General features: G+C 35.9%; 2 non-coding genes across 2 annotated transcripts; both read right to left on the bottom strand.

The window, feature by feature from the left end:
* Window positions 1–2,355: 2,355 nt before the first annotated feature.
* TRNAS-UGA (transfer RNA serine (anticodon UGA)) lies at window positions 2,356–2,444 on the bottom strand. The gene has a single exon. It is a non-coding gene; the product is annotated as a tRNA-Ser (tRNA).
* A 907-nt stretch (window positions 2,445–3,351) lies between these two features.
* On the bottom strand, window positions 3,352–3,425 carry TRNAM-CAU (transfer RNA methionine (anticodon CAU)). Its single transcript has one exon. It is a non-coding gene; the product is annotated as a tRNA-Met (tRNA).
* Between the last annotated feature and the right edge of the window lie 18,126 nt (window positions 3,426–21,551).

Here is a 21,551-nt window from a genome sequence, read left to right as displayed (position 1 = left end):
TTCTTTGCTGCTATTATGGGGTCCCGAAGCACAAGGAGATTTGACTCGTTGGTGTCAATTAGGTGGTCTATGGACCTTTGTTGCTCTTCACGGTGCTTTCGGTCTAATAGGTTTCATGTTACGTCAATTTGAACTTGCTCGATCTGTACAATTGCGACCTTATAATGCAATTGCATTCTCTGCTCCAATTGCTGTCTTTGTTTCTGTATTTTTGATCTATTCATTGGGACAGTCTGGTTGGTTTTTTGCACCTAGTTTTGGTGTAGCAGCTATTTTCCGTTTTATCCTCTTCTTTCAAGGTTTTCATAATTGGACCTTGAATCCATTTCATATGATGGGAGTTGCCGGAGTATTGGGTGCTGCTCTTATATGCGCTATTCATGGTGCTACCGTGGAAAATACTTTATTTGAAGATGGTGATGGTGCAAATACGTTCCGTGCTTTTAACCCGACTCAAGCCGAAGAGACTTATTCCATGGTCACTGCTAACCGCTTCTGGTCCCAGAATTTTGGGGTTGCTTTTTCCAATAAACGTTGGTTACATTTCTTCATGTTATTTGTGCCAGTGACTGGTTTATGGATGAGTGCCATTGGAGTAGTTGGTCTAGCTCTAAACTTACGTGCCTATGATTTTGTTTCCCAAGAGATCCGTGCAGCAGAAGATCCTGAATTTGAGACTTTCTACACAAAAAATATTCTCCTGAACGAAGGTATTCGTGCTTGGATGGCGGCTCAAGATCAGCCTCATGAAAACCTTATATTCCCTGAGGAGGTCCTACCCCGTGGAAACGCTCTTTAATGGAACTATATCTTTAGCTGGTCGTGATCAAGAAACCACTGGTTTCGCTTGGTGGGCCGGTAATGCCCGACTTATCAATTTGTCGGGTAAATTGCTTGGGGCTCACGTGGCTCATGCCGGATTAATTGTATTCTGGGCCGGAGCAATGAACCTATTCGAAGTGGCTCATTTCGTACCGGAAAAACCTATGTATGAACAAGGATTGATTCTGCTTCCCCATCTAGCTACTCTAGGATGGGGAGTCAGTCCTGGTGGGGAAATCGTGGACACTTTTCCATATTTTGTATCTGGGGTACTTCACTTAATTTCTTCTGCGGTTTTAGGTTTTGGTGGTATTTATCATGCACTCATAGGACCCGAAACTTTAGAAGAATCTTTTCCATTCTTTGGCTATGTATGGAAAGATAGAAACAAAATGACCACAATTTTGGGTATTCACCTAATCTTGCTAGGTGTTGGTGCTTTTCTTCCAGTGCTAAAAGCTTTGTATTTTGGAGGTGTATATGATACTTGGGCTCCCAGCGGTGGAGATGTAAGAAAAATTACGAACCCGACACTTAACCCAAGTGCTATATTTGGTTATTTACTTAAATCTCCTTTCGGAGGAGAAGGATGGATCGTTAGTGTGGACAATCTAGAAGATGTAATTGGAGGACATGTATGGTTAGGTTCCATTTGTATCTTCGGTGGTATCTGGCATATCTTAACCAAACCTTTTGCATGGGCTCGCCGTGCATTCGTATGGTCCGGAGAAGCTTATTTGTCCTATAGTTTAGCGGCTCTATCCCTCTTTGGTTTTATTTCTTGTTGTTTTGTTTGGTTCAACAATACCGTTTATCCCAATGAATTTTATGGGCCCACCGGCCCAGAAGCCTCTCAAGCTCAAGCGTTTACTTTTTTAGTTAGAGACCAACGTCTTGGAGCTAGTGTGGGGTCTGCCCAAGGACCTACTGGTTTAGGTAAATACCTTATGCGTTCTCCGACTGGAGAAATTATATTTGGAGGGGAAACGATGCGTTTTTGGGATCTCCGTGCTCCTTGGTTGGAACCCCTAAGGGGCCCTAATGGTTTGGATCTGAGCAAGTTGAGAAAAGACATACAACCTTGGCAGGAACGACGTTCAGCAGAATATATGACTCATGCTCCTTTAGGTTCTTTAAATTCTGTGGGTGGTGTAGCTACCGAAATCAATGCGGTGAATTATGTCTCTCCCCGAAGTTGGTTATCCACCTCCCATTTCGTTCTAGGATTTTTCTTCTTCGTAGGTCATTTGTGGCATGCGGGAAGGGCTCGTGCAGCTGCAGCAGGATTTGAGAAAGGGATTGATCGTGATTTCAAACCTGTCCTTTCCATGACTCCTCTTAACTGAAACAATAGATCAAACCAGATGGAAGAAAAATTGATTCAATTTCATTACATCTATCTCCCATATCGGCGGGATAGGAGTCTTTTCAAATACTCTTTTTCCAACTGGATCCTTGTAGCTCGGCTATATACAGCCGAGCTATTCTCTTTTTTTTTTATTGGACCAGTGAATGCAATTGTTGAAAAACAAAAGGAGAGAGAGGGATTCGAACCCTCGATAGTTTTTTTTATCTATACCGGTTTTCAAGACCGGAGCCATTAACCACTCGGCCATCTCTCCCGGGGACAACTTCTATTCTACCCCTTTGTATAATCCCTAACTATAAGCATAAAGTCGGGTCGATACCAACTATACCTGTGACATATGATGATTTTTCATCATCTGGAATGGAAAAAAAAAGAAACGGATTTCCCTCTCCTCTCACATTCAAATATCAAATTGAAAAAGTTTGAAAGCTCGATCAATTTATGGTCAAATCCTTTCCATAGTGCATTTGATCAGAATTGAAAATTGGGGATCGGATGGTATAGTCTATTCAATCTGTTGGGAGCTTGTAAGATCACAACCATGACTATTGCTTTCCAATCGGCTGTGTTTGCATTAATTGCTATTTCATTTTTACTAGTGATTGGTGTACCTGTTGCACTTGCCTCTCCCGATGGTTGGTCAAGTAGCAAAAATGTTGTATTTTCGGGTGTATCATTATGGATCGGATCAGTCCTTTTTGTAGGTATCCTTAATTCTTTCATATCTTAGATATGTTCTAGATGTTTTAGGTTCACACTCCCTCCCCCTCCTCCCGGAGGGCTTTATAGCTTTTCTGAAGGGCCTTTTACTTCAGGCCCAAGGAGGAGGGGTTTTCCATATCCGTAATTGAATTAATAATTGGACCATTTAAAAATGGTATCTACTTACGAATGGGATTGAACATATATGTATTTTCCATTTCAATTATATGAATATCTATATATTCATATAATTGAAATGCGGGTATGGTTGAATGGTAAAATTTCTCTTTGCCAAGGAGAAGATGCGAGTTCGATCCCCGCTACTCGCCCTTCACATGGAATATGAAAAAGAATAGTTCATGTATTGATCGTTTCTTTTCCTCACTTATAATTCAATTATAAATTGATAAGTGAGAGAGCAATCCTTTCCGGACCAAAATACTTCATATGTTCTGGTCTGGCGGAGACAGGATTTGAACCCGTGACCTCAAGGTTATGAGCCTTGCGAGCTACCAGACTACTCTACTCCGCACCATTGATTTATATCATAATCAGAATGGGTACACAAAACAATAATGGGATATAGTACCCCTATCCCTATATAGGGATAGGGGTACTATATCCCATTATCACAAGAAACTTCAATTACTTTTTTCTTTTCCTACCAACTCGATTTTTTTATCCCGGGCAATAAACATGCGTGGGCCATCTCATGGAGTATGTGTCCGGACAATCCAAAGTCTCGATAGTTGGCTCTAGGTCTTCCAGTCGAAGAACAACGTCGATGGAGACGTGTAGGTGCACTATTACATGGTGAAGATTGCAATTTTCTATGAATTTCCCATTTGTCATCCAATGATGACACTTTGCTTTTTTCCTCCAAAGATTGACGAATTAAATGATATTTCCGTTCCAGTGCTTGTCTCTTCTTCTCTCTCTGAATGAGACTCTTTCTCGCCATAATAGTTCAGTTGGTACTATTACCTACCAGGAATCAAAATATAGATCAGATTTTAGATGGAGTAATATTATGTTGATTACTTTTTCTCTGTGGGGTATTGTCATTGTATCAATGACAATACCCCACAGAGAAATTGATGAAGAAGAATTAACCAAATTTACCTGATGTAGAGGCAATTAAAAAAGCTGCATAAGTGAATATATAACCTACGGAAAAGTGAGCTAATCCAACTAATCATGCTTGAACAATGGAAAGGGCTACTGGCTTGTCTCTCCATCGAACTAAATTAGCTAAAGGCGTGCGTTCATGGGCCCATGCAAGAGTTTCGATCAGTTCCTGCCAATATCCACGCCAAGAAATAAGGAACATAAATCCAGTAGCCCAAACAAGATGCCCGAATAAGAACATCCACGCCCAAACAGATAAACTGTTCATACCAAAAGGATTGTATCCATTAATAAGTTGTGAAGAATTTAACCATAGATAATCTCTTGACCATCCCATTAAATAAGTGGAAGACTCATTAAATTGTGCTACATTACCCTGCCATAATGTTATATGCTTCCAATGCCAATAGAAAGTAACCCATCCAATAGTATTCAACATCTAGAAAACTGCTAAATAAAAAGCATCCCAGGCCGAGATATCGCAAGTACCACCCCGTCCCAGACCATCGCAAGGAAAACTATAACCAAAACCTTTTTTATCTGGCATTAACCTGGAACCACGCGCATCCAAAGCACCTTTAACTAGGATCAATGTAGTTGTATGCAAACCTAGAGCAATAGCATGATGAACCAAAAAGTCTCCAGGACCAATTGTTGAGAACAATGAATTATTATTATCATTAATAGCATTTAACCAACCGGGTAACCATATGCTCTTACCTGCATCGAATGATGGACCACTTGTTGAAGATAGGAGTATATCGAAACCATATAACGTCTTACCATGAGCAGATTGTATCCACTGAGCAAATATGGGCTCGATCAAGATTTGTTTTTCTGGAGTACCGAAAGCAAGCATAACATCATTATGGACATAAAGTCCCAAGGTATGGAAACCTAGTAATAAACTAACCCAACTAAGATGAGATATTATAGCTTCTTTCTGCTCCAACATTCTCGCCAATACATTATCCTTATTCTGTTCCGGATTATAATCCCTAATGAGGAATATAGCTCCATGAGCAAAGGCTCCTGTCATAATGAACCCGACAATGTATTGATGATGAGTATATAATGCAGCTTGGGTGGTGAAGTCTTGTGCTATGAATGCATAAGCGGGTAAAGAATACATGTGTTGAGCTACCAAGGAAGTTATAACCCCCAAAGAAGCTAAAGCAAGACCCAATTGAAAATGAAGAGAATTATTGATTGTGTTATAAAGACCCTTATGTCCGCGTCCTAATAGGCCTCCTGGAGGAACATGTGCCTCCAAAATATCTTCCATACTGTGACCAATCCCAAAGTTGGTTCTATACATATGACCAGCAATTGAAAAAACAAGTGCAATAGCTAAATGATGATGAGCCATATCAGTCAGCCATAAACTTTGAGTTTGTGGATGGAATCCTCCGAGAAAAGTTAGAATAGCAGTTCCCGCCCCTTGGGAGGTACCGAATAAGTGACTACTAGAATCAGGATTTTGAGCATAGAGATTCCACTGACCTGTGAAAAGCGGTTCTAAACCTTCGGGATGCGGTAATACATCCAAAAAATTATCCCATCTGACGTGCACTCCCCTTGATTCAGGATTAGCGACATGAACTAAATGCCCTGTCCAAGCTAGAGAACTGACTCTGAAGAGTCCTGACAAATGATGATTGAGACGGGATTCGGCATTTTTGAACCATGAAACACTTGGTCTCCGTTTAGGTTGTATATGTAACCTACCCGCTACTAAAAAGATGACAGAAAGAAATAGCAAGAAAAGAGCTCCAGCATAAAGATCTTCGTTAGTGCGTAAGCCAATGGTATACCACCACTGATAAACACCGGAATAAGCAATATTGACCGGACCGGGAGCACCTCCTCGGGTAAAGGCTTCTATAGCTGGTTGACCAAAATGAGGATCCCAAATTGCATGAGCAATGGGTCTTACATGTAAGGGATCGCGTACCCATGCTTCAAAATTGCCTTGCCAAGCCACATGGAACAAATTACCAGAGGTCCACAGAAAGATTATTGCCAACTGACCAAAGTGGGAAGCAAAAATTTTATGATAAAGGCGTTCTTCGGTAATATCATCATGACTCTCAAAGTCATGTGCGATCGCAATACCGAACCAAATACGACGAGTAGTTGGGTCCTGGGCCAAGCCTTGGCTGAACTTTGGAAATCTTGATGCCATATACTTTTCAAATCCTCCTAGCCTTTATCCTATTGCAATAATTCTTGCCAGGAAGAACGCCCATGTTGTGACGATTCCACCCAGAAGGTAATGAGCTACTCCTACAGCACGTCCCTGTACAATGCTCAAGGCTCTGGGCTGGATAGCAGGAGCAACCTTCAATTTGTTATGGGCCCAAACAATAGATTCAATGAGTTCTTGCCAATACCCACGGCCGCTGAATAAGAACATTAAATTGAAGGCCCAAACAAAATGAGCACCTAAAAATAAAAGACCATATGCAGATAATGAAGAACCATAAGATTGGATCACTTGAGAGGCTTGTGCCCATAGAAAGTCACGGAGCCACCCGTTAATCGTAATGGAACTTTGTGCAAAGTTTCCTCCCGTAATATGAGTTACCACTCCCTGATCACTTATATTACCCCAAACATCGGACTGCATTTTCCAGCTGAAATGGAATATTACTACCGAAATTGCATTGTACATCCAGAATAAACCAAGGAAGACATGATCCCAGGCAGATACTTGACATGTTCCTCCTCTACCAGGTCCATCACAAGGAAAGCGAAAACCCAGATTCGCTTTATCAGGTATTAAACGGGAGCTACGGGCAAATAGAACACCTTTAAGTAGGATTAAAACAGTCACATGGATAGTAAATGCATGAATGTGATGTACCAAAAAATCCGCGGTTCCTAATGGAATTGGTAACAAAGCCACTTTGGAACCTACTGTCACCAAATCACCACCTCCCCAGGTTAAGCTGGTACTCGCTGTTGCACCAGGAGCTGTTGAACCAGGTGCTGAAGCATGAGTGTTTTGTATCCATTGCGCAAAGATAGGTTGTAATTGTATAGCAGTATCTGAGAACATATCTTGAGGACGTCCTAGAGCGCTCATAGTATCATTATGAATATACAGACCAAAACTATGGAAACCTAAGAATATACATACCCAGTTGAGGTGTGATACAATTGCATCACAATGTCTAAGAACGCGATCTAATAAATTGTTGTATTGAGTAGTTGGGTCATAGTCTCTTACCATAAAAATCGCTGCATGTGCAGCAGTGCCAACTATGATAAACCCACCAATCCACATATGATGTGTGAACAGAGAGAGTTGGGTACCATAATCAATAGCTAGGTATGGGTAGGGAGGCATCGAATACATGTGGTGAGCTACAACAATAGTTAAAGATCCTAACATAGCTAGGTTAACAGCTAGCTGAGCATGCCACGAGGTAGTTAAGATCTCGTAAAGACCTTTATGGCCCTCCCCCGTAAATGGACCTTTATGAGCTTCTAAAAGGTCCTTGAGATTATGGCCAATGCGCCAATTGGTCTTATACATATGACCGGCTATCAGGAAAAGAACTGCAATAGCCAAATGATGATGCGCAGTATCGGTCAACCACAGACCCCCGTTACTGGATTTAATCCTCCACGAAAAGTCAAAAAGTCTGAATATTCCGACCAATTCAGGGTAAAAAATGGGGTCAATCCCTTAGCAAAACTGGGATAAAGTTGAGCCAAAAGATCGCGATTGAAAATAAATTCATGAGGAAGTGGTATCTCTTTAGGATCCACTCCAGCGTCTAGAAGTTGGTTAATGGGTAGAGAGACGTGTATTTGGTGTCCTGCCCAAGATAGATATCCAAGTCCTAGTAACCCTGCTAAATGATGGTTCAACATGGATTCTACTTCCTGGAACCAAGCCAATTTTGGGGCAGCTTTGTGATAATGGAACCAACCAGCAAAAAGCATTAACGCTGCAAAGATCAATGCACCAATTGCAGTGCAGTAAAGTTGTAATTCACTGGTTATTCCAGATGCTCGCCAAATCTGGAAGAACCCAGAGGTTATTTGTATCCCTCGAAAACCTCCACCTACATCCCCATTCAATATTTCTTGGCCTACTATTGGCCAAACTATTTGGGCACTGGGTTTGATGTGAGTGGGATCAGCCAGCCATGCTTCATAATTGGAGAAACGAGCGCCGTGATAGTACATCCCACTTAGCCAAATAAAGATGATGGCTAGTTGACCAAAATGAGCGCTAAAGACTTTGCGAGAAATATCTTCCAAATTATTAGTATGGCTATCAAAATCGTGAGCATCAGCATGTAAGTTCCAGATCCAAGTGGTAGTATTAGGACCTTTAGCTAGCGTCCTTGAGAAATGACCAGGTTTGGCCCATTTTTCAAAAGATGTTTTTACAGTATCTCTATCCACTACGACCTTTACTTTCTTTACTTCTGGTTCCGGTGAACGAATGGTCATTGAATTCTCCCCTTTTCTGACGAGACTTAAATAATAAGAAACCTGCCAATAGCAATTAGTGAACTTACGAGAGATATATCTCAACTCGTTTCTCCCTTTATTTTCTAGTTTATGACTGGAGCGACTATGATACGGGAGTCAATCTGAGGCAGGTGTTCAATTCTATTATGACATATCTTTGAGGTGCCCAATGGACCGCGGGCTTTTTTCATGCAAAAAAGCCTTTTTTTGTAATTTTAAAAAGCAACATGGATAAATAAATATATCTGTATATATGGATATATATATATATATATATATATTTATTTATTTATTTATTTATCCATCTATTGATACTCCTCCGTATGTCCCATATAAAAGGCCATCCATTATAAATCGTTATTCATGGATCATTAATGAAAAAAATATCTGGATGGATTTTACCCCTATTAAGAAGATCCATCAACAATCCAGAATCAGAAAAGGTATTCTTTTTATATTGTAAATATATTCCTATAAGATGTCGACGAAATAGAATCTAATTTTTGGGAATATTCTGGAAAAATCCCATTGATTTCGAGTCAGATATTCAATAATGAAAACGATCTCCCAATAATAGAAACTTTCATTCTCCAAAGCATCCTGTAATCTTTAACCAATTTTGTGCTTCGATGTAATTTCCCGGAGCAAGTGCTATAGCTTGTTCCCAATACTCAGCAGCTTGATCGAACCAAGCCTCCACAGTTTCAGGATCTCCCTGTCGAATGGCCTGTTCTCCTCGGTCGGGATAGGTAAACTTGGAAAAGTTTTCTTCCCTCAGAACCGTACTTGAGAGTTTCCTACCTCATACGGCTCAATCCACTATTCTTTAGTCCTCTACCAAAATTTCCAAAGAATTGGAGATGATTCATTGGGAGTTCATATTAACCAAAGGACCAAAAAAAGTCAATGACATGAGTTTCTGATTTAACTTCCAATCAATTCAATGATCAGGTTCTATCTTTTCTCCTACCCTCAAAAAGATGAAGTATATCTCTTTCTATACTTCAGATTGATTGTCCAAATCAAAGTCTTTTTGCAAGGTAACTATCTCAGTTCTGTATAGAATTTTTGGAGAGTACTCTCTGGCTGGAGTACTTCACATCTTTAGGATCTGATGCTACACCACTGCTCAATAGCTTAGTAGATCAACTCTATTACATAAGTTGATTCCTGATTCTTGTCAATGAGAAGATTTGATCGTATCAGCCCGAACCTTCTTTCAATAATTGATCTTTATGGTGCTTCCATCATCAATTGAATTTATTATCCATGGAATATTTAGGCTCTATCTATTCATATTCGGGCTCCTATGAGAGTTTTTTTCGCTACAGCTGATAAAATACCGTTACTTGGGACGGTGCATATGTAGAAAGCCTTTTCTTTTGTCCTTACTCGTAGTAGTTATTAACTAAGTTATTCTATGGTACAGATAGTCGCACGTAATGACAGATCAAGGCCGTATTATTAAGAGCTTGTGGTAAGGATGGGTTCTGTTCTAATGCTTGGAAATAATATTCCAAAGCCTTCGTATGTTCCCCATTACTTGTATGCACAAGACCTATATTATATAGTATATAACTTCGATCATAAGGATCAGTTTCCAGTCGCATAGCTTCATAATAATTTTGTAAAGCTTCCGCATATTCCCCTTCCGATTGAGCTGACATTCGTTACGGTCGTTCATTCCATTGAAATGATCTCCGCTTCAAAACCGTACATGAGATTCCCACCTCATACGGCTCCTCCTTTATTTACAGTAGGTAATATGGGAGTAATCCGTTGAATTGAAAAAAAAAAAAAGATTCTGACCCAATATTATGAATTAACAGGGGCTAGTGTATTTCCAATGAATCTCTAGCCATCCTTCTTGCAAAGATTCTTTTCCAAATACCAAGGATCTTACTACTAGGAATGGAACCTCTAACAATTTCTTTGTTCTTAACGCCCTGTATTCTCCGGGGATTAATCACTTCAACAATCTCCGATGGTTCCATTATAAGGGTATCCGAAGTACAAACGAGATGGATGTTTGTTGTCCCAACCATTCTCACTACCCTTCAGAAAAGGGTAATGCATATGGGCTATAACGAAGCTTTTGTGTTGTCGATTTCCATACGTAGTGCTTTCTCCCCTCATGCGCACCTATCAAATAGTTTCAACTATACAAGCAAGGCCTATTGCATAGGTGTAACCTTTCGCTCGGTACTAAAATCCTCAGGAGATGAAAGCATCTAAAGGTGCATTGACTGGGGATACACGACAGAAGGAATTGTTCTATCTCCAGAACTCACCTTCACTGAGCGTGAGTTTTATTTTACCCAATTTTTATTCCCGAATACCTTACCTTTTCTTTCCCCAAAAAAGAAGAACGGAAAAATATCAAATCACACCATCTATGTAATAGGTAAATGCTTCTTTCTCCCCCGGAGCCATCGGGATTATTCACAATAATATATCTGCTACAATTGTGAAGGTCTTATCAATAAAATTGTCATTTCTCTGAGATCTAGGCATAGTCAATTACAGATTTGATAATTTCCTTCATTCCCTTACGCAAATGATTCCATGAACGAAATGTTTTTCTGGTGCACAATACCATAAAATGGATTTCCTTACAATCGTAAATATGTTCTCATTCTATCTATTCCAATCTATTCCAATCTATTCTTTAAAATTAGAATACATAGGGAATAAATTGAATAATTGTTCATTAGTAACATGAATAATAATGGAAAAAGGCTCGTATTGAAAGAATAATAGATTGGGTAAACTCGGGAAGTCCAGTTCGATTATGATCCGAACAAAGAAAGAGTTAAACGATCGAGCATTGCATAATGAGGATGAAATGCCTACCCAGCAATTGTGTGCTTTATCCATATAGATAAAAGAATATCGGGAAAATATAGTCATCATGACACAGGATCATTGCCAAAGAATTAGTTCTTATACAATTGATAAGATGATCACTACATATCTATATATTATCATAATATGGAATGGATCAGTTAATCTGTCTTAAATTCTTGATTAGGTGATCCGAATATGTCGGATTAACCAGGATGATTGAGGATTTCCTAAAATAAGAGGAAGTTGTAAAAAATGTCCTTTCATCTTTCCGGGGGGGGGGATTGAATCATTACCTTATTTATTATCTATTTATTTCCGAAAGATTGAACTGTTCGTACCCAAACAAAAAGAATTCGTTTCGTAAGGAAGTTGCTATTGACTCAATTTATTAATTAGAAAGGAAGGTCGTCGTGTGAGGGGGCGAAGCTCCACACTTCTGCGCACTCCCAGAATGTTTTATGACGACGAAACTTTACCTCGTTGATGACATCATCCATATATCTAGCTTGGCAAGCCTTGGAATTTCAGTGCAATCTTTATTACTGTCTAGATGTTCAATACACTAGCGAGTTGCCATTATTGTACTCATATTATATGGTGAAATGAAGTTTGAATGAATGGACTGAAATATTAAATTGGATGATACCAAAGCTATTCAACAAGAAATTAGTACGCAATGGAATGCATGGCTTGATATATGCGGGTAGAAGTAAAGTTCACTACTCGCACAATACACATCCATCCAATTGTTCTACAACATCTATAGGTGGATAACAAAGCACTAATTGATCCATCATAACCAATTTCAATTTCGTTGCCCAGTCCAACCATGGCGTCTAATGAACAATTTAATCCAAGTGTTCCCTATATTTGTAATATCCACAACAATGAAGTGGCCGGTAATTGCAACCTGAGAACAAATCACACTAACCATTTATAATTTTATTTTGGCTTGCAATCATTTAGAATACTTTTTGGAAACTTATATATGATCTTCTAATTTGATGAATTGCATGCCTGAAGAAAATTAAAAGGGAAGGTTGCAATCATAACAGGTTGGGTAGCGGTCATAGGAGAAGCCATCGTTTGGTTGTTCACAACACATGGAGAAAAATAATGGATTTGTCCCATGTCCTACTATATATTTCTCTCTGTGGTGAATATGAAGGCTAACTTTCTTTATGCAGAGATTTCACCATACAGAGCAAGCTTAACTTTCTCCACACATTGAAAGATCCGAAACATAATTTGTTGTCATTCAACACCCCCAACTCTGCATAATGAATTGGAGATTCATTTAGCACCCCCCCCACACTTCACAGTGAATTGGAGATTCAATTACCCCCCCCCTCCTTTGCTGCCTGCCCCTCCTCTATGTAAATGACCTATAATTGCATCAGTTTTGGCATCATTGGGCAGTGTAGTAGCATAACTGTGTTAGTGTCAGAGCACTCACCAACATAATGGCCACTCACACAATTAACCTTTTTATGATTTTAAAATTATTTGCCAGGCACTAAAAAATACCAAAAATAAAACACCCTCCACTAATTATGTCCTATCAGAGCTTGTTCAACCAATAAAAAATTAGAAATGAGATTACTAAAAAGTTATAAAAATATTTTTGAATTTACGGGAAAATATGATTATTAACATTTTCTCCAAAATTTGGTTAAAATTGCAATAAACTTGGAAAAATAGTGAAAGTCAACACATTTTGATGCGAGGCGATTGCTATAGTCCCTCGTGAGGTAGGGACTAAACGGTTGGAAATTTCTTTTTCACTTTCTTTTAAATTAAAAAATAAGTTTAAGCTTGTTTTTCCATTTTATTACATGATCATTTACCACCCACATAATAGAGTAAGATAATATTATAGTAAAAATACCATTTTTCCAACTACAAATATGATAAGATTCTAATATATATATATATTTTTAATAGATTAAAATTCCACCATAATCGAAGTTTTTTTGCATGGTGAGATGATGCCCTAAGGACTCTTCCCAATTATAAATCGACTTGGATTATTGAAAATTCAATCAAAGTTCTAAATTGAGTGAAACTTCAACTTCCTATATCATTAGATTCCAACAACATGAAATAAGTCTATTACATGATTAGATGATTCCCCCAAATAACATATATAATACCTTGATTTTGATCTTGAGATTAATAGTGTATGTTTGTACATGATGAAAGGTCAAAGAGCTTAGTAATGTAAAAATATTTAAATATTAACAATAATAAAATATCACTAGCTATAAATAGACAAAGATAGAGTTATAAGGGGCTATGATTCCATAAGGGAGGGGATAACTAAAGATGTTAGTAAATGTAGCAATTCAACCTTCACATAGATATAAAAAACATTACACAACTCAAACATTGAATAATGCAATATCCAAACACATATATATAGAACACTACATCACTCACATGGTTCATGAGGCATCAAGTTAGTGCCTAACACCCTTATCCATACATACATAAGAATGTTACCATATGATACAAGATACAATGGAGGGAATTCAGCCACTACTACACCTTGATTACAATAGTACAAGAATTAGAGGATATTTAAGCCTAAAAGTGGTCTTCTAAGGAAAAATCAAGAAATTAATAACTTTTATCTATATTTAAAAATAATTATTAGCACGAGATTTAATAAAAATTTTAATATACTATTTGTATTTTTTTTACTTTTATTGAAATCCCTAGATATATGACACTTTTATTAAAATAACTATCTATAGATACTATATATTAAAATTTAATTGTCTATATATAATTTATATTTAACAATTTTTTTGGTGTTTTTTAAACAAACCCAGGAGACAATTCCCCTTAAATATATTTTTTAGAATCCGATAATTTGTTTTTTTTACTATTTAACTACTTTTAAATTATTTAGCTATTTTATATTTAAATATATATTTCATATTTTTGGGCGGAATTGGGTAATTTTCCCTTTCTGGAATGAGTATTTTAACTATTTAATTATTTTATATTTAGCTATGTATTTTATATTTAACTGTTTTTTTGGTGTTTTTAAAATTATTTAACTATTTTATATTTGATATTTAGATATTTTTTTAACTATTTAACTATAATTGTCTATATTTATCTTTTATATTTAACTATCTATATATATTTTATTTTTAACTATTTTTTTGGTGCTTTTTTTGGGGCATGGTTATTAATGTCAAATGGACCCGCCTTTTTAATTTTTTTTTTGACTAATTTCAGAATTTACATTGCATTAATATTTTTTTTTTTATATTCTAATTCATATGAGTAAGGTAGATAAATAATATTATAAAATATTTCACGAATACCTAAATTAAACAATTTAAAATTATTTCAGACATGTACTTCTTTTTAAATTTAAAGGATTTTGATTGGTTTACATATTATGACATGGAAATTACGTGAAAATTTCATGGGCACTTTTAGGCTAAAATTTCCTCTAATTTGAATGTTAAGGCACAAGACCGTCTTCATGACTACCTAATAGAGCTCATATAAGTAAACCTCCAAAACCATCCACAAGTATATCTCCCATAGGCTTGTTTGCTGAACTTGTCCATCGAACTTGTCTTAAGAGTCATCCTAACTCATTTCAAAATTTTGTCTTAAGTCATTCCAAAACTTGTCTTAGGGTCTATCCTAAACTCACGTGAAAGTCATCTCAAGATCTATCTCCTCAAGTAGCACAAGTCATTCCATTGTCCCCAACACTTGGTAAAATGAATAACTCCTTAGCTCCTTGTATGAATTTGTCCCTAAATTCCCCAAGTTCCTCTAGATTTATCATGATTGCTCCTTGATTCTTGATCCCTTAGCTCATTTAATGATCTTCACATATATATGTGCCCTTCCCATCACTTGGCATGTCACATCAATAAAGTAGATTCAAAGTTGTCTTAAGATGACATGTTAAGTTACAAACATTTATTCACTTGATTCAATCCAAGCTTGCCATCGTTTGATTGTTCAACCATCCATCCATGAGTCATATCATTCCATACTTAAGTCACTTAACCATTTGCAACCAAGTGCATCCAAGGCCAACTCATCAATCTCATGCATGTTGGTCCACTTAGCCATGCTAAGTCCTTTTCCTTGTCCCATTGTTTAGGTCATTCATGCCCCCAAAATGTTTTATCCACAAGTCAGCCTTGTCCATATGACCAAGACATTTGTCCACAAGTAATGGTGAAAAAATAACCTTTAAGGTCCATTGGCCAAACTCGTGAGTTGAAGATGTCTCCAAGAGTACATGCTCAAAGATTGTGTGCTCTAGTGAGCTCAACTAGTGAGTGTGCTCCATGATCATGCCTACAACTACTTGTGCTCTAAGGTAACTTAACCCAACTAAACCCCAATTATAAAATACCCACTCCATTAACATGAATAATAAGTCTTGGCACACTAACCACGCAAGTCTTCTTGCCAAGTCCACCCAAATTCCTTGACATAATCAAGTTGGCTCATCTGGGATGCATCTTGCCCAAGTACAAAAACATTTGAAATTTGTTTGTAGTGCACCTTGCCTTCTTGATGCATCTACATCATCCTGTCAATGGGATGAGATGCTAATCCCAACTCTACCTTATTGTGTGTCAAAGAATTTTTTCACCCCCCGCTTTGCCAAAAGGAAAAGGAACCTTTTTTTTGTGTGATTTGCCTTTGGACAAGGCATTTTTTCCAACTGAACCCTCCTGCATTGATGCAAAGGGAGTGTCCGAAGTACCTTTACACCAACCCTTTGGAAAACATGAGTTGAAAACATAAATGAAGAAATACATGAGAAAAAAAGTACTCATGATGTAGAGGCAAAAGTTCATGGGAAGAAGCTCACATAGTAAGACAAAATTATTAAGGAATTAGAGAAATCTCTAGGTTTATAAAATTGCACTATTCTCTCTCATCAATAATTTTAATTTTAATGGACTCATTTGGACTTGAGCAAGGTGAAGCAATTGAAAAAGACATTAGATTAACATGTCAAATTTTATGGAAGCTAAATAGTAACAATACTTCCATAATTTGAAAATAAAAACCACCAATAACAAATATTGTATCTTATGATAACATTTTGGACCAAATCATCTATTTTTATTTGTATTAAAAGGTTGGATGGTATGCCTAAAACCCCTTTTCTTTTATTTAATTCAAACCTGAGAAAAAAAATTCATATTTCTCCACTAATTACTTTATATGCAAATATTGTTCATTCTCACTATTAACACATCTCCAATAATTTGATGGATAGAAGAAAACTTCATACCTAATTTATGACATGATAAAAATTTTGTAACCAAAATTCATATAAAAAGCTATGCATATTTAAAACTTTAATTATCATACATTACGTATAAATTAAAATAAATATCTTATATTTCCAGATAAATTATTACATTGAGGTTCTCAATTAATAGGAAAGAGACGTTGTAATGTCTTGTTGTAAACATTTTGACTCCGTCAAATTATATAAAAATAAAAATAAAAATAAGAAATTAATAATTAAAATAAAATTGAGGTAAGATACTCTTATGTAAGATATCCTACCAACATAAATTCATCTTAACTTAGATGTTGTAATTTCTTGTCCTGGTAAACATTTTGACTAGATCAAATTACATAAAAATAAAAATCAAATAAAATTAAATTCAATTAAAAAAAATAATTAAAATAAAATTGAGGTAAAATATCATTGGTATTTTTTGGGCTCTAGGTTCTAACAACCCATAGTTTTCCAATATATATATATATATATATATATATATATATATATATCCTACCAACGTAAATTAGTCTTAACTCAGATGTAATGTCTTGTCCTATTTTTATTTTTATTTCTATTTTTATGCAATTTGACTGAATAAAATATTTACAAAATAGGACAAGACATTACATCTGAGTTAAGGCTAATTTACGTTGGTAGGATATATATATATATATATATATCCTACCAACGTAAATTAGCCTTAACTCAGATGTAATGTCTTGTCCTATTCTGTAAATATTTTGACTCAGTCAAATTGCATAAAAATAGAAATAAAATTAAAATTAAAATTAAATAAAATTAATAATTAAAATAAAACTAAAATGAAATATTATTGGGAGTTTTTGGGCTCTAGGTTCTAACAACCCATAGCTTTTCCAATGATATATATATATATATATATATATATTTTTTTTTTTTTTTTTTTTTTTCATCTTAACTCTGGGATCAAATCTCTTGAGGTGCAAACTTCCTTAGAGTGAAAAAGAGATTTGATCTCTCTTGGTAGATTTAGAGTTAAGATGGATCTATGATGGTTTAATTGATGTGGAATTTCTTAAAATGTTATAAATGCATGTCACTTTCCAACCCAATATGGAAGAGATGTTGTAAAGTCATGGCATGTCTTGTTATGTAAACGTTTTGACTCAACTAAATTAGATAATAAAAAAATAATAATTAAAATAAAATAGAAAATAATATAATTAAAATAAAATAAAAAACTGATTAATTAAAATAAAATTGAGGTAAAATAGTCAATTTACGGCTTAGGTTTTGGCAACCCATGTTTTTACCAATGGTATATATATATATATATATTTGAGATCGAGTTTGATGACTTCAATAGTTAAAATTTTGAAAATAAAATTCAATATTAAGTTCATCATACTAAAAAAAATGTCAAGTGTCAAGTCCTAGTAGCGCATTGAGAAAGAGTTTCATTAGCAAGGCGACATGTGTTCAAACCTCACCGGCATCCTACTAGAGCATTAAGAAAGAGTTTCATTAGCAAGACGACATGTGTTCAAACCTCACCGGGATGTTAAGCATGTGCTCTGGGAAGAGACATTTGACTTTAAAAAAATATACTAAAAAATTTAAAAATTATAATATATATAACTCTTTTATATATAATGTTAGGAATTGTTGTAAATATTTTAATAATAATAATAATAATATTTAAAGATTAAAATATTTTTTTGATATACATATGTTTCTTTTATATATTTGAAACATAATATATTTAAGTTTTTATATGTTATTGAAGTATTATACATCTATTATAAATAAATCTGATCCCGTTAAAAATGTCATTAGGCAAGATTGTGTTGCTATTCTTAGGAAGGATCAACCTCTTAGGAGCAATATTAGCAAGTCAGAATTTGATGCCCTTAAGGCTTTGAACAATAACCCCGATATTGTTGTTCTCAAAGTAGATAAGAGTGGAGTAGTTGTTATGTTAGATAAAGATGACTATGGAGGAAAATGTTGGGACACCCATGTAACGATGGTAGCTATAGAAAGCTTAGAAAGAACCCTTTAAAAAATTATCGAGAGTTATTGCCATAGCTATTAAATCTAATAGCTCCGTCAGCTCCATAAGTCATATGCTTATTGAGAGTAGCCCTCTCACTCCAAGGATCTATGGTCTTCCTAAGATTCATAAGGAGGGGGATCCCCTTAGACTCATTGTCAATACAAAAGGTGGGTCTACTTATCTTCTAGCTAAATATTTAGCCTAGAAGCTTAAGCCCCTTGTTGGTCGTGCACATTCTTTTGTTAAGGACACCTCCTCTTTTGTTAATGAATTAAGGGATATAAAGTTTGAACCTAGTGATATTATGGTTAGTTTTGATGTGGTTTCACTTCACACCAATATCCCTATTAATGAGGTTGTTGAGGTAATCAATCACATTACTGATCCTGATACAACCAAGCTTGTTGAGATTTGCCTTACCTCTACTTTTTTCAGCTTCAAGGGTGAATTCTATGAGCATACATGCAGTGTTTCCATGGGTTCTTCGCTCTCTCCTATAGTAGTTAACTTATTTATGGAAGATTTTAAATCTAAGGTTTTGGCTTCAACTCAATTACAATAGAAGCTTTGGAAAATGTTTGTAGATGATACCTTCATCTTGTGGCCTCATGATCATGATAAGTTGGTTCTGTTCTTTGAACATCTAAACAATCAATCAAAATCCATCAAAGTTACCATGGTGCTTCAAGTTAATGGTAGCTTGTGCTTCCTTGACACACTTATCTATAATAAAGATGATGGTTCTTTCTCTCACCGAGTCTTTTGTAAGAAAATTCACTATGAGTAGTATCTTCATGCTAATTCCCATTACTATCCAACCCAAAAGCTGGGAGTCCTCAACACTCTATCTACTTGGGCTTTAAGAGTTTTTGATGAGAGTTACCTAGAGAGTTAGAAAACCCATCTCCTTGATGTTTTTGAAATGAATGGCTATAATAGATCCCAAGGTATTAAGGCTTTTTAAAGGGCGAACAAAGGTCTGAAGATAAAGAAAGAACATGGAGAAATGGTTTCTACTCTTCAACTGCCCTTTTTCTAAGGGACTACTGACAATATTGCTCGGATTCTTAGGAAGCACAATGTTTCTTCTACCTTTAAACCCCTAAACACCATTCAAATCTTCCTAAGATCCGTTAAAGACCCCGTGGAACCTAGAAACATGAAGGGTGTTTATTTGGTACCATGTTTCTGTGAGCCCCCCTACATTGGAGATGCTGACCGTTCCATAAATCAAAGGATTTAAAAGCACGCAACTGACATAAAACATTATAGGACTCGCTCCTCAGCTTTGACTAAACATGCTAAGAAGACAAAACAACACATTTGTATAGAGGATTCCTAGGCCATTGCTAGTATAGATCATTTCCATCACCGTGAGTGTAGGGAGGCAACCAAAACTGAAAAAATGTCCAATATGCTAAATAGGGATGATGGATGGAAGGTTAACAATTGTTGGATCCATTCTCTTTATTCTTAGATGTCGTCCTTTATTTTCCACCCTCCATTTTCTTTTTCTTTACCCTTGTTTTATTAGCCTCAGTCTTTTTATTGTTGTCTCTTTTTAATTTAGGTATATTTTAGATTTGTCTTTGCTTTCCTTTTATTTTTCTTTTTTTCCTTATCATTAAATTCTTTTGTTTTCCATTTTTTCATAGGAATTAGGTTATTTATACAAGTTTTATTTATTTATTTATTTATGGGTATGTTCATTCATTCTTAGTCTTAGGTATTTTTTCATTAGTGGTTTTTTATTTTTATTTTTATAAATAACTAATCTCTATATATAGTCAATTTTCTTTTGATTAGTTGTGTTTTTTGAATGATTTATATTAGGTATATTTTTAATTTATAAATTTATGTTTTATTTTATTTTTAGAATTATATATCACATTTATAATTTATAAATTTATGCTTTTTCTTTAATTAATAATTCTTGTTTATATATAGTTATTTTGTTCGCTATCTTGTGATTTTTGATGAATTGGATATATTTTTCATATTTATGATATATATATATATATATATATATATATATATATATATATATATATATATATATTATCGATAAAAAAACTGAATTTATATTATCATAGAAAAACAAGTACATTATGATTTTCAAACTAACCAATTATCAAACCTAGCACTAAACCAAGATAGACCAAAGTCACAGATTGGAATAGGAGCCACAATTGATCATAATCCCATAATGAATAGCCCGAATATTGCCTCAAAGTGACCCGAGACACCAGAATCAAAAGTAAATTGACGCACACCTCAGAAAACCTATGGGTATCCTGAACCAAGACCCAACCTTGCAACGACTATTAAAAACCAGATAGAGACAAATATTCCATTCTTTTGCTAGGGAAATAACAACCACATAAACAACAAGGAGAGTTTTAATTACAACCAAAAAAGACGACCAAGAGGGATAACAATTTACCCTCTCTCGAAGACCCTGGCAGAACCACTGGTGCAGAGAGGAGAGGACATGCAGATGTAAGAACAACAACCAGAAAAGGGGACGACCATCCTTAAAGATGATAACAACATCCACAGAAGCTCTCGGGTCCCAAAAAAATCCATGAGAGTATAAACATGCATGGAGGTCGACACCCGTGTTTATCCCCTCGCCACATTGGCCTTTTGGCTTTCGCCATAGACAAGAATATCAAACATGACCGTCACCACCCTTTGCGACCCCTCTTCTCATCGCTCAATACCAAAATGTTCAAATACCAAAGGCAAAACATGATAATTATACCCACCTTCTCCAGAGGTGACCTTTGCCAAGCCATGCGCCCAACACCTACCCTCTTAATCACATGCATGGGGAAAGGTGGCTGGGGGTGGGGATCCCAAGA

The sequence above is a fragment of the Pinus tabuliformis genome, chromosome 5_1 (assembly GCF_031772625.1).
Source record: "Pinus tabuliformis cultivar Carrire ecotype Pingquan chromosome 5_1, CPIR1, whole genome shotgun sequence".
NCBI lineage: Eukaryota > Viridiplantae > Streptophyta > Pinopsida > Pinales > Pinaceae > Pinus > Pinus tabuliformis.
The sequence above is the reverse complement of the archived record's forward strand: the minus strand, read 5'-3'. Positions and strand labels throughout refer to the sequence as shown.